General features: G+C 45.5%; 1 pseudogene; it reads right to left on the reverse strand.

Annotated features, from left to right (window-relative positions):
- Positions 1–5,744: 5,744 nt before the first annotated feature.
- On the reverse strand, positions 5,745–16,190 carry LOC133062142 (zinc finger protein 77-like; annotated as a pseudogene).
- Between the last annotated feature and the right edge of the window lie 954 nt (positions 16,191–17,144).

Consider the following 17,144-nt stretch of genomic DNA (forward strand, 5'->3'; position numbering starts at 1 on the left):
TAGTACATCAAACAAGTCAGGGCAACATTCTTCCAAGATTTCAAAAAGCAAACAGTCTTATATTGAAGGAGAACCAGCATTGATGCCCCAGGAAGGGAGGCAGCTAATCTTCATTAAAAAAAAAAAAAAAAAAGTATTGTTGTATTTTTATTTTTGTGCCAGGTCTTCCTTGGAGTTTGCAGATTTTCTCTAGTTGCTGCAAGTGGAGTCTACTCTCAGTTGCAGTTCGAGGGCTTCTCATTGTAGTGGCATCTCTCGGGCACTCCAGCTTATTAGTTGTGGCCCCTGGGCTTAGATGCCCCTGGGCATGCGGGATCTTCCCAGACAGGGGATTGAACCTGTGTCCTCTGCATTACAAGGCAGATTCTTAACCACTGGACCACCAGGGAAGCCCCTAATCTTTATTTTTAAAACATATTTTACTTTTGGTCAGTGGGTGCTTTAATAATTTAAAGCAGATGGACAATGCATGTTCAATAGGCCACAAACATTGTTTTAACAAAAAAATTCGACTTAAATCGGGCTTCCCTGGTGGCTCAGATGATAAAGAATCCACCTGCAATGCTGGAGATCAGAGTTCGATCCCTGGATTGGGAAGATCCCTGGAGAAGGGAAAGGCTACCCAATCCAGAATTCCAGAGACAGAAGCCTGGTGGACTATAGTCCACGGGGTCACAGGGAGTTGGATATGACTGAGCCATTAACACTTTCACTTTTGACTTGAATCAGGTATGCATCAGAATGACTTCCCCAGACCTCAATAGATGAATATCTGTTTCATCAATTTGGCGACCTTCAGTGTCAGGACACAGCGTGGACTAAGGTCACCATTGCTGAGTCCAGCTCAGCAACATAGAGCGAGAGACAGGTGCCAGCAGGGCATAAGAAAACACAGACCAAACACACACACACACACACACAGACACACACAGACAGACTAGAAAGAAAGATGGGACCGGGGAACGCAAGACCTCGAGGATCAAGAGCCCCAACATTCAATGCCACATCACTTATATTGAGCTTCTTGGTATGCAGAAAGCATCTGTTTTTTAAGATAACATAGGTTTCCCATGTTCCCGGTCACGTCCCCAGTTTATGTTTTTCTTTTGAACTTCTATCTTATTTTCTGTACAAAGGGCACCATATGGCTGGGACCAAAGATCCCCGCAGGAACATTAGAGGAACAATCAGTGCGTGTGCAAGCAGCTTTCTGACTTGCGCTGACGGGGCATTGCTAAGTCCGCACTCCTCTCTCTCCATCTGCTCAAGCAGGTCACTCTGACTCCAGCCAATCAGCCCATGTACTCTGGTTGTTTTTTGTTGCTGTTTCCTGTTATTTTTTCTCATGGTTTTGCAAAGACATCTGGAGAATGTTTTCCCACATTTCCCCCTTTTTGTTTTTGTAACAGTAGGTAGGCTGACTGGGCCACTTCTTTCTTCATTAATTTTCTGAGGACTTTTCTTGTGCATCTGAAGACTAAACACAAGATTATTAAAAAACAACAAAAAGATATAAGCCTATAAGCCTGCCATCTATACCTTTTATTCATTCCAAAGGATTCAGTGCTTTTAGTCCATCAGCTATACCTTGTAAGGTTTTGGTATGGGGTAACAGCTTAAAGATGCATGTTGCATGCCAATAATTTTGGCTTGTATGTCCAATGTAAGGTTATCAACTTTGTGTCACTGAGATATCACAAGCCTCAGGTATGTGTGTTATACTGCAGAGAAATTCATATCATACCAGCTTTTAGTCAGTCTGTGAATTTTGAAATGTGAACAGCTGCACTTCCTTTTTAAAATTGTATAGCAATGGATGTACTGCTATGCCATGTACAAAAAGCCACTGACTTTCGCTCTTAAGAGGGTAACCGTTACAGAATGTGAATTGTATATTCATTTAAAAACAAATGATAAGACCAGTATAACCTTGGTAACCCCACCTCCTGGTCACCACTAGAATACATTCTGTCTGCGAATTCCCTGGTAGTACAATGATTAGGGGACTTCCCAGGTGGCACTAGTGGTAAAGAACCCACCTGCCAATGCAAGAGACATGAGAGACGAAGGTTTGATCCCTGGCAACCCACTCCAGTATTCCTGCCTGGAGAATCCCATGGTCAGAGCAACTTGGTGGGCTACAGTCCATGTGAAGAAGGAATTCATAGAGCCTGGACTCCTTCTCAGGCCTGTCTGTGCTGATCGTGCTCGGCTGCCTCTCCAGCGGACTCTGAACTCTCTGCTTAGTGCCTGTGGGGACGACAATGGAAGGATAAGACCCCCTCCAGACAGGGGAATCTTGAATATCATATCCAGGTTACTCATCACCTAAGAGAAAACAGACACTAATCACCCCTGCCTCCGGACACTATCTATCAGAATGTAAGCACAGGCTTATCGGTTATTAACTATTTGGAATGTAACTGCGGGCTTATTGATTATTGACTGTTTGAACACATAACACGTGAATGACGGGGTAGGTGGTGGGTTTGGACACGTACACATGGGGTAGGTGGTGGGTTTGGACACGTACACATGGGGTATAAAAGATTTTCACAAATGCTGGACAGGGTCCTTGGCTAAGAGGAGACTCTGCCTTAGGCCCGCCGGTGTAATAAACTGCTCTCCACTATCTGCATTGTCCTTCTGAGTGAGTCTGTTTCCCGGAAAGCGTGGCTATAACACATGGGGTTGCAGAGAATCAGACTTGACTGAGTGAATATCACTTTCACTTTCACATGGAGAAAAGTAGATTCAAGTTCTTTTCCCATTTTTTTTTTAAACTGAATCATTGGCATTTTGTTATACAAAGTTGTTTCAGGTATTCTGGATAATAAAACCTTGTCACATATATGATTCAAAAATGGGTTCTCTCATTCTGTAGGGTGTCTTTTCACTCTCTTCATAGTGTCCTTTGATGCACAAAACATTTTAATTTTCATGGAGTCCAATTGATCTATTTTGTCTTGTGTTGCTAGTGCCTTCAGAGCCAGGCATCAGGATATGACATGCCTGTCTACACACAGTGCTCTCTTCTTGCCCCTGCTGTTCTTGCGCCCATCTCACTCTCCTCTAGAAACACTGGCATCTCCCTGTCCCTCAAGTACCCAAGGCCCACTCCCGCCTTAGGAGCTGCATTAGTCTGCTTGGTCCACCCAAAAAAGCTCTGGAGACAGCGGGGCTGAAATCAACAATACTTTATTTTCTCACGGTTTGGGAGGCTGGACCTACCTGATGAAGTTGTTAGCAGAGCTGGATCTTCTGGAGGCTCTGAGGAGGAACCTGGTTCCAGGCATGTCTCCAGGTTTCTGGAGACTGCCGACAATCCTTTGCATGCCTTGTCTTGTAGAGAGATCACACCAGGGACATCCCTGGTGGTGCAGTTGATAAGAATCCACCTGCCAATGCAGGGGACACAGGTTCGATCCTTGGTCTGGGAAGATCCCACATGACTCAGAGTAACTAAGTCAGAGCGCCACAGCTACTGAGCCCATGCTCTAGAGCCTGAGAGCTATAACTACCGAGCCCATGTGCTGCAACTACTGAGGCCCACGTACCTAGAGCCTGTGGTCCTAAAGCCTGTTCTCCGGAACAGCAGAAGCCACTGCAATGAGAAGCCCAAGCACCACAATGAAGAGCAGACCCAGCTCACCTCAACTAGAGAAAGCCTGTGCAAAAAGCAACAAAGATCCAGCACTGCCAAAAATAAAATAAATAAATAAAAGGAAGATTGCATCAACCTCTGCTCTGATTTTACACAGCTAAGACATGTCTCTCTCCTGGGCAGGTGTCTGTGTCCCAATACACATCATTGGATTACGACCTACTCTAATCCATTATGGCCACACCCTGATTACATCTGCACATACCTTATTTCCAAATCAGGTTTGAGAAAAGGAGTATTTCCTACCATATCAGTAAACAAGGATGTCAGTCGTCAGTGATTGCAGCCCTCCAATGACAGCCACTGAACCTGAAGGAAATCAGGAAGAAGAATATCTGCCATCTATCAGCCATCAGACTGCATCCACTCCCCACAGTGAGCCCTGAAGAACTCAGGATGTGAAAACACAGGATACTGGCCCCAGGTAGCTGAGACGCTTATCAAAGGAATGATTTCAGTGAGCCCAGACTTTTGCATCTTCTCGTACACAGAAAAGTGCTGAATTTCTTAACTTGGGATATTTTATTTTCTTCAATTAACTGTCAGTTTTTGATGTTCCGACTACCTGCCCTTTGTTGCAACACTTCTATATAACCTGGCTCCTCCTCCCACCTCCTTGGAGCAGTTCTCTCAGGTTTACTTGAGATGCTGCCTCCAGGGCTTAAGTCCCTAAAATTCCCTCTGGATAAAACAAAACTCTCAACTTTTAGGTTGTGAATATCTTTTAAATCCACAGGTTGTATGAGAGATTCCAGGTGGACATGAAATTGGTGGTGATGAGGCGGGCGGGAGGGAGGAGATATTACTGAATTCAGTATATATGCATACATGCATGGGTTAATAGTCAGCCACTGTTGCTCTGGCTAAGCCATGAGAAAATCACCGTGGGAAAAGAATAAAAGCAAGATATAAAAGTTAAGTATAATCCAAACAAAAGTACATCGGGTTGATTAGTTGGGGTCATCACGCCCTGCTAAGCTAAGGGAAAAAAGTGTGGACCTTGGAATGCTGGGTCAGCGCAAGTTCAGAACGCTGCTTGTGCACATACCAAGATGTTTTTCCAGAGCATATGCGGGTCTATGACCTCCAGCTGGGTGATACCCCCTTGTACAAAAAAATAACAAAGGTAGTTCAAAGTAATCAATAAAATGGGAGATGTGACCGGGGACACAAGAGGCTGATTTTATCATAGCACAACAGATATTTCCTGCTTGCCAAAACACTAAATAAAAGGGATGTGGCTCTGAGGAACAAGGTTCTTGATCCTAGAGGTCTTGAGTCCCCCACTCCCATCTTTGAAACTTTAATTCTGTCTCTAGTTTCTTTTTTCCAAACTGTGTCGGCCACTTTTGATCCTCACCTGCTGTGCTGGCCACAGTACATACATGTCCTTGTATATAGTTTAAATAATCTATTTAGGTATCAACTGCCAGTGTTAGCTGAAATAGTTTACTCTTCTGCTATAATATTCACTGGAGAGACTGAATGAATTAATTAATTAAATCTTCTCCATATCCCTCTCACCCCCTCATGAGTGCATACTGAGTTGCTCAGTCATGTCCAACTCTTTGTGACCCCACGGACTGCAGCCCACCATCTGCATTGCAGGCAGATTCTTTACTGTCTGAGCCACCAGGGAAGCCCTCTCACCCCATCACTGTGCTACATTTCTTGGTATGATTGTGAAAGGTCAATGAAACCAACAGGTAGATATGTTTGTGCTGGATTGTTTTTTTCATTGTGCGTGTGACTGGGAGGTATATTTCCCAGAATCCCCGTCTCTATGATTCCAGGCTAGAATTCACCAACAGCCTAACTTGTATGATGTTTGGAAGGTACTAGTGAATGAAGAAACCAATTACTCTCAGGATCTGGAGCCACCATACACAGACGGGCCAGTGCAGAGGGGCTTGTTGGGCAACCAGTAAGGAGCTTGTGATCACCAGGCAGGTCAATCAAGCAAGTCCTCAAACCAAACACCCACTTTTTCTCTTCCATTTTCTAAGGGTCCTGACTCCAATTAAGCCTTTATTTCTAAGTCCACAATCATAATCTGGTGCTAGATATTGACTGTCCCTCCTACGCCATGCACTCTAGGTTCAAACAAACAATTACGCCCCTGACGAATACAGATGTTTGCCCACGGGTCCTTATATGCTCTGCTCCCCTGTGGCTCAAGTGAGATAGCTGCCTTGGTGCTCCCCGAGTGACACCCCTGTCTTGTTGCACAGTGATTATGTCACTAGGCCCTCAGTACAGTAAGCTTTCCCTGGGCCTTCCTGGATCCCCTTCTTGTGGCCACACATGGCCAGCCCCTAAAGGCACACAAGACAGGTACAGATTCACAGCCTCCAAACAAGCAGGTACAGATTCACAGCCTCCAAATAAGCATTCAGTGGGTACCCCTCTAACACTTTAAATCAGATTATTTTTTAAAAAAATTATTTATTTGGCTGTGCCAGGTCTTAGTTCAGCACACAGGATATTTAATTATGACATGTTGGATCTTGTTTCCTGACTAGGGATCGAACCCAGGCCCCCTGCGTTGGGAGCTGAGAATCTCAGCCACTGGCCTGCCAGAGAAGTTTCTGAACTTGATTTTTCAATGCACATTGTTTTAAATCATCCTGGGTGATCACATATAAAGCAACGGGAAATCACATATAAAAATGGACTAATTAAACATACTGGGCTAATCATTTAGAGAGCAGACCCCTGTAAGAGAAAATGCCACAAACTGCTATATATATTCACAGGAGCTTATCTCAGTCTTGGAAGTATTGAGGAACAAGAAATGCAGGGTCATTACAGACTCTCATAATGGAACTAGGGAAGTAGGTTTCCTCCATCTGTGGCTGCAATATTACATCTGCCATGGTGGAGGAAGGAAACATACCCTATTAGAGGAATAAGATGTTTCCCACAGAAATCATGTAATTAGAATCCCTGGACGTGAAGAGGGTCACAGGATATGAGAAAATCACTGAGGGATCTTCTGAAGCCTGAAGAAGTGGCCTGATGGACCCCAAAGAGCCACAGGAACATGCAGGGAACTGTGTGAACCTGAAAACCAAAGAGGACCCATGATAAGGGGCCTTGTCCACATTGCTGAGCAGAGTCCATGCTGCTGCCCAGCAGGTAAACTAACATCAAACATGTGTCTGACCGGGGCTGTTCCACACAGGCAGAGCCAGAGGTGAGAAAGCAGTGCTGGAGCTCAGGCCACCAGGCTGCCCTGCAGCTCTGTCTCCTGATGGTACAGAAGAGCTGAGAATCATGGCTTCCTCACTCCAGCTCCAGACTTCATGCATCTTCCTCTTCTCAAGAACTTTAATTCAGAATCACTAACAGAAGGACTCTGGATATACAGTTTCCCACCTTACCCAAGATGACAACACAGTTCAGTAGAATCATCTAGACAGCAGCTTTCATCTCCATGCCAACAAGTCATTCTTCTTAACTCAGTGTTTTGTGTCCAATTTCTAACCGAGGTCAAGGATAATGAACAGAGGCCAAATTACAAACATTACCAGGCAAGGCAGAAGGCCTTTCAAGACCTTCCACAATTATTAATTACTGTGAAGAACACAGATACGGTATCCACTGTCTACAAAGAAACATAGAAGACACAACTTTCAGTATAAAGGCTCTAGGTGAGGGTAAATACTGAGCCAGAAAATTCTTGTATGACTAACAGTGGACCAGGAAATACTTTTCAACAATACAGACCTCATATCATGACTGCATACTGGGAATATAAAACAAAGAAAGAATCAAAAACTTTTCACCTAAACATACCAAGTTGCACACATGCACACACACAAAATGAAAATCGAAAACCACTTACACCCCTGGGTTCAAAAGACTTTGTAGGGACTTCCCTGGTGGTCCAATGGTTAAGGGTCCTCCTTCCAATGCAGGGGCCACGGGTTCATTTCCTGGTCCTGGAAGATCCCACATGCCTCGGGGCAACTAAGCCTGTGCATCACAACTACTGAGCCCATGCTCTGCAACAAGAGAGTGCCCCCACTCGCCACAACCAGAGAAATCCCTCTCACAGCAATGGAGACCCAACACAGTCAAAAATAATTTTTAAAAAGACATTGTAACAGGAATTCTCTGGCAGTTCAATGTTAGGACTCCGCACTTTCACTGCAAAAGCACAGATATATGCTTGGTTAGAGAACTAAGATTCCCCCAAGCCAAGAGACATAGTCCTTCCACCCAAAACACATTGTAATAGAAATGAGATAAACTTTATATGACTGCATGATGATGAAAAATCAAAGGTAACGAAATATAACTAGTACAGATGAAGGAGACAGAGGGATATTTACCTTAAGTGTTCAGATTAGCAACGTGAACTAGAAATGAATACCCTGGGATCCCTATTGAGGATGAGGCACTTAGGAAGGGAAAACCATATTTATATCCATTAAGAGATTTCTGTCATGCCATGAGTTTTTGTGTATGAAATGAGTGAAGAGCTGAAGGTTTTCCCACAGTGTCCCATTCACAAGGTTCTGCTCCAGGGCGCTGCTCACATTCCAAGTCTGAAGTGAAAGTGAAGTCTCTCCCAGAGGCCTGGTGTTCAGAGTTGCTCCCTGGTGTGTGTCCTCGCAGGTTTGTGGGGTACCAAAAAGCTTTCCCACACTGCTGACATGCGTAGGGCTTCTCCTCATTGTGCATTCGCACATGCTTCCTTAAGGAGGAGGGCCAACAGAAAGCTTTCTGGCACTGTGTGCATGTGTAGGCTCTCTCCCTGCTATGTGTCCTCAGGTGTCCACAAAGGGAGGCTTGACGCATGAAGGCTTTTCCAGAGTGGACATCCAAAGGGCTTCTCCCCCGTGTGTGTTCTCTCATGTTCCTGGAAGGACATGGAGCAGCTGTAGGCTTTGCCACATTCTGTGCACTCGTAGGGCTTTGCTCCACCGTGCATCCTCACGTGCTTTTTAAAATATCTCTGATGCTTGAAGGCTTTCCTGCCGTGCTGACATTCATAGGGCTTCTCCTGACTGTGTGTTCCTGCATGTTACTTGAGGGATAAGGAGGAGCTGTAGGCTTTGCCGCATTCTGTGCATTCATAGGGTTTCATGCCGCTGTGTGTTTTCATGTGTCTTCTGAAGTATTTGGGACAACTGAAGGATTTCCCACATTTCTTACACACATAAGGTTTGTCAGTGGTGTGTATCGTCATATGTCCAACCAGGGATGAGGAATATCGGAGGGCTTGCTCACAATCCTCACACTCACAGTGTTTTTCTCCAGTGTGAGTTCTCATGTGCCATGCAAGGTACGAATGATAGGTAAAGGATTTCCCGCAGACTTTACACATGTGGGTTTTCTGTCCATGCTGACCTCTCTCATGTCCCTTAAAGAATGAGGGAAAAGCGAGAGCTTTTCCAGATTTCTTACAATCTGAAGACCGTTTACTACCATGACTCTTCACGCATCTCTTACATGTTCTCCCAGCATCCTGACATTTATTAGGTTCCTCTACAATGTCTGTTCCCCTAGGATGGCTTAGGCATGAGACACAGCTGCAGGCTTCCCCACATTCCTCACATGGATAATGTCTGTATCCAGGGAGAGATCTCTGCTGATTTTGGAAAGAACAACCCCTGTAGGCTTTTCCACACTTAGTGCATTTACAGGGCTGAATTCCAGGCCAATATCCTTTATGCACAGTAACATCTGTAATTTGGTTCAGGGCTTCCAGACAGTAATGACCTTCATTAACTATGAAGAGCTTTTCCACCAAATGATTTCTGTTCAAAATGGGAAACACAGTATTAGAGATGAATTAATCATTCATTAGTGATTTCTTCACTAATGATTTATTGATGATTGCTCATTATTATTTTGACTACATATTTGCCATTTTCAATGAATGAGCATATTTTTTATACTCTCTGCATTGTGACAAAGTGAAACAAGTTTAATGCTCTGGCTGAGGGCTAAAACAGAGTCAACATTTTCTGTGTTTCTTAAATACAGGGTATCTTGGCCATCATTTTGTTTCCAACCTCATTATGATTTAGATACTCAACATCAAATTTAGGAAAGTATTTTCTTTCGAAATTTTTCTAAGTACAAATTTGGTTAGCTAGGTTTACACCTTTCCTTTAGTTTCAAGTGAGTCTAACAGGCTGCAGGTATCCCCCAGCCACCATGGCAGTGCCACTCACCTCCAATCCCTTTCTAGGGTCTGGTGACCTCCGATGTCAAGAAACATCCAGTTTTCTCCAAAAACAGACCAGAAATCATTTCTTGTGATTCTTACTTTTTTCTCTTCACTGCACAGCTCATTCTTCACAATATCACACTGAGTACTTGATCTAGTTTTAACTTGAAGGCAAGAACCTGTAACAATTGGTAGTGTAACTAAATTCTCAGGAAAGAAACAGTGGGATGAAGAAAAGAAAAGAAACCATATGTAGATTACTTTCCATATACAGATTCAAAAATGTAAACAAATTTTATAAGGGAAAATAGACATGGGGACAAAGAAAAGACCTTGACTATTTGGAATTTTGGCCATCACAGGAAAAATGAGTCAAAGTGGCAGCTTTGTTCACTCAGATATTTCAAAAAGAATGGAGACTGATATCTGATCAATATTATCAAAGAAGGAAAGTAGGAAGAAATGGGGCAAAACACACTTTCCCAAATCCTCCCTTTGTACAGAGAGGTACAAAAAGACTTCTTGAGTGGGCAAGGATGGATGAAAACTCCAAGAGGGAAGCCAGGTTAATTATACCCATCACCTTCTCAGAGACCTAGTCATGTTCCTAATGGGTATGTCCAAACATCGCTGCCTGATCCAGAACCTGCTCCTCCCAAGAGGTGAGCTCCCTGGTGATCTCAGGTACAGAGGCCCTGGACGAGGCCTGTGTCCACAGACCCAGCAGCCCTTGGGATGTTGGATAGTGTGTGGCTGCCATCCTGCTAGTGGAGAAAGTTCCTCATGGGGAGGGTGGAGAACAGCAAGCTGTCCATGAGATGGGCTGATTCTACAGTCCTCATGTCACTGACAATGGGTCAGTGTGGGTTTAACTGTAGCAAGATCAACGTGTCAAATGTGTATTGACAAATGTAACTTTCATAGGGTGAAACCATTATGCTTCTCTCACTGCCCAAATTAGGGAACCTTGAGATTCTGCTCAAGAGTGACAAAAAGTCAATCAATGCATGAAACTGTTTTCATGGAAAAGCAAAACCTGATTATAGGTAGGTTCTATAATGACAGGGGCCATGTCTGCCTTTTTTCCAACATATTCCCATCCCTGCCCCTCGTAAGAAACGACATTGTAAGAAATAACTGTTCCCTAAAGACTTAGTGTGGGGAGGAAGCTGTCTTCACCCACAGAGGCCAGGTTCCTGCATGTCTCCAGCATCACATCTCTGTAGAGTTTCCTCTGACCAGTGTCAAGCATGGCCCACTCCTCCAGGGTGAAGTTCACAGCCACGTCTTCAAAGACCACTGAGTCCTGAAAGAGTCATATATTCTGGGTCAGTGAGGCTCCCCTTTCACCCTTGAGTGTGGGAGGATGGGGAGACCAACAGGTGGGAACTGGATTCAATTTCTAGGACTCCTGAACTCACACTCTTGTGGGAAATGACCACATGCCAGCAAATCCAATGCAGGTTCCTCAGTGATGCAAAGTGCTGGACACTGAAGCAAAATGTGACAGCAAGAGTAGACATGGACTAATGCAGACAGGACTAAAAAGAACTATTCTTACTGAGATATTAGATTCTGAGGCATGGTAAAGACTGATAAATGAAACCGTCATTCAGATAACATGGAAATGGACATTGGCTTGGTCGAAAGTTATCACTGTCTTGTCACCTTCAAGAACTGGAATCAGAACATCAGTGCTTCTGGATCTGAATAACCATGAACCTGAAGGCAACAGCAACAAGCAGTCTGGTCTGGACCCCTCATATCCGACAGAGGCAGAGACACAACCCCTCCTATGATGAGGTGGACACTGAAGGTATACAGGCCATCCAGGATGCAGGGCTCAGCACATCTGTTGGGTAAGAAAGGGCCTGGTTCCTTAGGAAGCTGTCAAGCCAGCAGGGCCTCTCAGATAAATACCAGAGTGCTTGGAATTCAAGGAAGATGTCCACAAACAAGAGTTGTTGAAGAATCTGATGGTGATCAAACCAAAGGTGACTCTAAGAGGGAGAATGAAGAACCTAATTATTGTATTTAGAGAAATATGGGATTACTCTACATTGATATAAAAAGATAACAAGTACAAAACTAAAAACTAGAGTTTTTTTAAGCAAAAAAAATATGGGTTCAAGATGTGAAGAAAAAAGAAATCCCAAACATCAGCTACAAAGAAGGCAAAGTTACTTCAACTAGGGTTGCAACTGAGTTTGCTAGTCACATACTTGATGAGAGCACTGTATCAGAAATATATGTGAAGAATTCATATAACAACAATCCTGGAGAAGGAAATGGCAACCTACTCCGGTATTCTTGCCTGGGAAATCCCATGGACAGAGGAGCCTGATGGACGATACAGTCCATGGGGTTGCAAGAGTCGGACATGACTTAGTGACTAAACAACATGACAACAATAAAAAATAAAAGACAAATAAGACAACTCAATAATGGGGCAATAAATGTGAGTAGAGAATTCTCCAAAGATATACAAATGGCCAATAACCACATGAAAAGATGTTAAACACCAATAGTATTAATAATTGGGAATCCATATACAAAATTGAATAGTGGGGAGACACTTTCCAACCCCTTCTAGGAGACTAGCATTATGCTGATACCAAAACCAGAAAAAGACATCACACATAAAGAAAGCTACAGAGCAGTATCCCATATAAACACAAACAAAAAAAATCCTCAACAAAATGTCAGCAATCCAAATCTAGAGAGCTATAAAAAGGATTCAACACCATGACCAAGTGGGATTATTCCAGGAATAAAAAGTTTGGTTCAAAGAAACAAAGTTGCTGCTGCTGCTGCTGCGTTGCTTCAGTCGTGTCCGACTCTGTGCGACCCCATAGATGGCAGCCCACCAGGCTCCCCCCGTCCCTGGAATTCTCCAGGCAAGAACACTGGAGTGGGTTGTCATTTCCTTCTCCAATGCATGAAAGCGAAAAGTGAAAGTGAAGTTGCTCAGTCATGTCTGACTCTTAGCAACCCTATGGACTGTAGCCTACCAGACTCTTCCATCCAATAAGGTATCATATACCTTATTAATAAAGAACAAAAACCACACGATCACCCCAGTAGACTCAGAAAAGGTATCTGTGAAAACACATCAACTTTGGGACTTTCCTGGTGGCTCAGGGGTAAAGGATCTGCATGTCAGTGCTGGGGACATGGGTTCAAACCCTGGTCCATGAAGATCCCACATGCTGTGAAGCAACTAAGCCCATGGGTAACTACTGAGCCAGCACTCTGGAGCCCACGAGCTGTAGCTACTGAAGGTCGAGTGCCTAAAGCCTGTGCTTCACAACAAGAAAAGCTACTGCAATATGAAGCCTGGGCAATGAAGAGCAGCCTCTGCTTGCTGCGACTAGAAAAAGCTCAAGAGCAGCCATGAAGATCCGGCACAACCAAAGGGAAAAAAAAAAAAAAGACTGCTTTGCCAATGCAGGGGGCACGGGTTTGATCTTAGTTGGGGAACTAAGATCCCACATGCCATGTGGATAGGCAAAAAAAAAGATTAAAAAAAAAAAAAAAGAAAGAAAAGGACTCAGAAAGGGCTTCTCAAGTGGCTCAGTGGTAAACAATCCACCTGCCAATGCAGGAGACATTAGTTTGATCCCCTGGAGCAAATAAGCCCATGCACCACAACAAGAGAAGCCACCGCAATGATAAGCCCACACACAACTAGAGAGTAGCCCCAGCTGGCCACAACTAGAGAAAAGTCCCAGCAGCAGTGAAGACCCAGCACAGTCAAAAATAAATAAATAAAATTTTTGAAAAAAAAATGCAAAATATTTCATCGTAATGCTTTTTAAGAAAGGGAAAAAAAACAACCCCACATCATCTTTTCTTGATAAAAATACTCAGCAAACTAGAAACAGAGTGAATGAAATGCTAAAGGGCATCCAGGAGATGCTGATACCTAACATTTGAACAGATACTCTTCCAAAGAAGAAATATAAATGATCAATAAGCTCATGAAAAGGAAAACAAAAAAAGAAAAAACAAATGTTCATGAAAAGATGTTCAACATGAGTCATCAGGGAAATGCAAGGAAACTTTTGGGAATTCAGTCTGATTTGTTTTCAGTACTACAGAGTGAAAATGGTGATCCCACAGTTGCCTTAATAGAGGTTTCCTGGATAGAAACGTGGCCCCACACTCCACCGTGGAGGTGCTGGCTTAAAGCAGAGTGGGTCAGCCATGCTCACCCATCACCACCTGTGTACTGTTTGCATCAGCCAAGGACAGTGCCTGCAGAAGAGTCCGCCTACCATCCTGAACCATCCATAAGCCATATCATTCTTGTGGAAACTCTCAACATGGCCCCATCAAGTAAGGAAAAAGATAAGAAAGAACTTTTAAAAGCCAGAGATTGTGAGTTGGGAGACACATGGAGTTAGCAAGGAGAAGCTCCCAGAGGATGTGGTCGGTGATGTGATGAAGCCTGGTAAAGGGAAAACTAGCTCTTCCTTCTTGCGTGTTTGAGGAAAACTCAGTTTTCCCTCCTGTGTGTTTCTTCCCTCTGTGTCTCTTTACCCTCACGGAGACCATATCACTTCAGAGACTCCTGGTCACCAATATGTCGTGGTTTCTCCCTATACCAGGCAATTCTCTGTGACTCCAGCTGGGTTTCCTACCCTTGAAACTGGGGTCTGACACACTCTACCTGGAGATGGCATCGGATTCCACCTGTGGAATCACCTCAGTCCCTCAAGACTGCCTCCAACCCCCAGACACACACACACGCACTTCAGATGCCAGTCTCAGGATCACACTGTCACCTGTGCTTCTTCAGATCTACCAGCTGTAGATCAGTTTCCCACGACCCCTCTCCTGAGGTTCCATTATTTTTTAAAAAGTAATTAATTATTTTTGGCTTAATTGGGTCTTAGTTGCTCTGTGGCATGTGGGATTTAATCCCCAGACCAGGGATCAAACCCACAACCCCTGCATTGGAAGGAGGTTTCTTAACCACTAGACCACCAGGGAAGTCCCAGGCTCCATTATTTTGCTAGAGCAAATTACTCCTCTGTGTAAAATAAACTCTGTCTACCTTTTGAGACACTTACAGACCCCCCCCCCCCACCTCTGCACCCGGCAATAACACACTTGAATGAAAGTATGAAAGTGCATGCTTAGGAAGTCTGAATTTTTCACTTGACCAAGTGTTCACAATTGCCCATTTCTAACCCAAACTTTCCCCTGACTTTTTGGTCACCAGCTCCCCCTGTCCATCCTCAAAAAGCACTGAAATGCAGAATAAAGCTCCCCTTCTTCCCAGCTGGGCTGAGAATGCACTGACCCCAGAGAGCCCCCAGGGTGTCACTCTCACCCTCCTCACCCAGAACAAAAAACAGTCTCTGTTTCGTCTGAGACCCTGGGATATATGTTGAGATAGGAGTCCTGTCCCTACTCCAAATCTCTGGAATATTAAAACAAGCCCACAGCCCTAAATGGAGTCACTTATGCTGAGTCCCAAGACACCGAGCTGGCTGAACTTCAGTTTCAGCCTCTCCCAGAAATGGAATTTGAAAGCAGTCAATCAGGAATTACCTGGTCGGCACAGGGAGGCGATCTGCCTGGCAGACCCGCGCCCTCCCTAGAGTAAAGGAACCTGCCACAGACAAAAGCCACTTTCGCTGCTTCCTTCGACCCGCTCACTTCTGCCTACAGGAGACTTTCAACCCGCAGCGTCCTTCTGTGCTGGATGGGAAGCTGCCAGATTCATGAATGAATGAATAAAACCAGTAAGAGCTTGGAAACTTACTTCGTTGAATTCTGTTTTTTAATGGGAATAAAACACCTTCTTACCTGGTAGGGATATGACTGCATCTGTCAGGTCAGGACGGGTCCCCTTACCCCAGCCCCTGACCACTGCCCGGGTCACCCGGTCCTCCCCGGGATCCCCAAGGGGCGCATTCACAGGCCGAGACTTCCACTCAAGAGGGGACGGGAAGGGACAGGACAACGGGGTCGAGGGGGAGACTTGGGTCGCTATCTAGAGGAGCGGGCGCCGGAGACCCGGGCCTGCCTCAGCTCCCAGCGGGTCCTAATCAGCCCCAGCCGGTCTCCGGCTCCGGTCAGAGAACTCACCATATCTGCCAGTTTCTGGATCTCCAGAGCATCCTTCCCGGAGCCCGCGAGCCCACGAAAACAGGACACCTGGGGCCGCAACCCTCAGGCATGCTGGAGAGCCCAGGTCTGAAGCGAGAGACGCCTGCGCGGGCGAGGAGGGTGGCCGCCGCCGGTCCTGATTGGACGGAGTTCCGGGCCTCCGCCCTCTAATTGGACGGTGTCCCACGCACTCCTCCCCCAGATGCTTCTTGTGTATGTAATACCCGCCCCCGCAGCCCTTGATTGAATGGTTCTCCGGGAAGTGGCGATCTTATTGGATGGTACTCCTGACACTCACCCCAGGACTCCGAAAGGATAATACTCAGGCAAGATTTCGGGCCCTGATTGGACAGTTGTTCAGACCCTGTTACCCTGACACCTCCCCTGCAGTTCTGGTTATTCTCCTGGGTTCGCCCCCGCCTCCCTTGACTGGACAGTGTTACTGTCCTTCCAGGTTTCAATGTTTAGTCTGAACCTTCGTCAAGTGCTTATGCCGGGCGGAAGTGCAGTTTTCAGCTTCAGCCCATCCCTGCCTGGGCTCCTTCTAGATACCTGGACTCGCTAGCACGGGACGTGGGTTCCTAGCAGAACTTGTTCCCGGGCAGGTGGACCTGGATCGAGAAGTCCTGACTTACTTGCCTCGCAGAGAGACCCCTGTCCAGGGTCGGGACTGGATGAGATGGGACAGGAGAGCCTGGTGACCTCAGGGGCCAATGGTCCGGGGGTGAAGTCATTGTGGGTCTGTGCCATTTCTTTAAGAACAAAGACATTCACGTCCGCATATAAGCCAGGATCCCACTGTGTTTGACATGTGGCCTTTGGCATCAGGAGGCCCCGCTCTCCTGACCCGGCTCCCAATATGGGCTTGACCAAGTTCTTTTGAGTCCTATTTCATAGCCCACGGTATCAGGCTCTCTCCCCACAGGGAATGGGAACGCTGGATCGCAGCCCCTCACCCACCATCCCTGTCTGAGCAACAGTGAGGTTCTGAACAAGCTTTTCCAGACAAGGTACCCAGGAGGCCCCCGTCCAGTCCTACTGGTCTCAGAATCCGCATAGCCCCTCACTAGCCCAACTTTCATCCTGCTTTCCCTCTTCACACAGATGGGAAAAGCTCTTTGCTCTGTGGTTGGAGACGCTGGCCCATCTCAGGCCCGGGCCCCGGTCCTCTGGCAG

The sequence above is a fragment of the Dama dama genome, chromosome 9 (assembly GCF_033118175.1).
Source record: "Dama dama isolate Ldn47 chromosome 9, ASM3311817v1, whole genome shotgun sequence".
Lineage (NCBI taxonomy): Eukaryota > Metazoa > Chordata > Mammalia > Artiodactyla > Cervidae > Dama > Dama dama.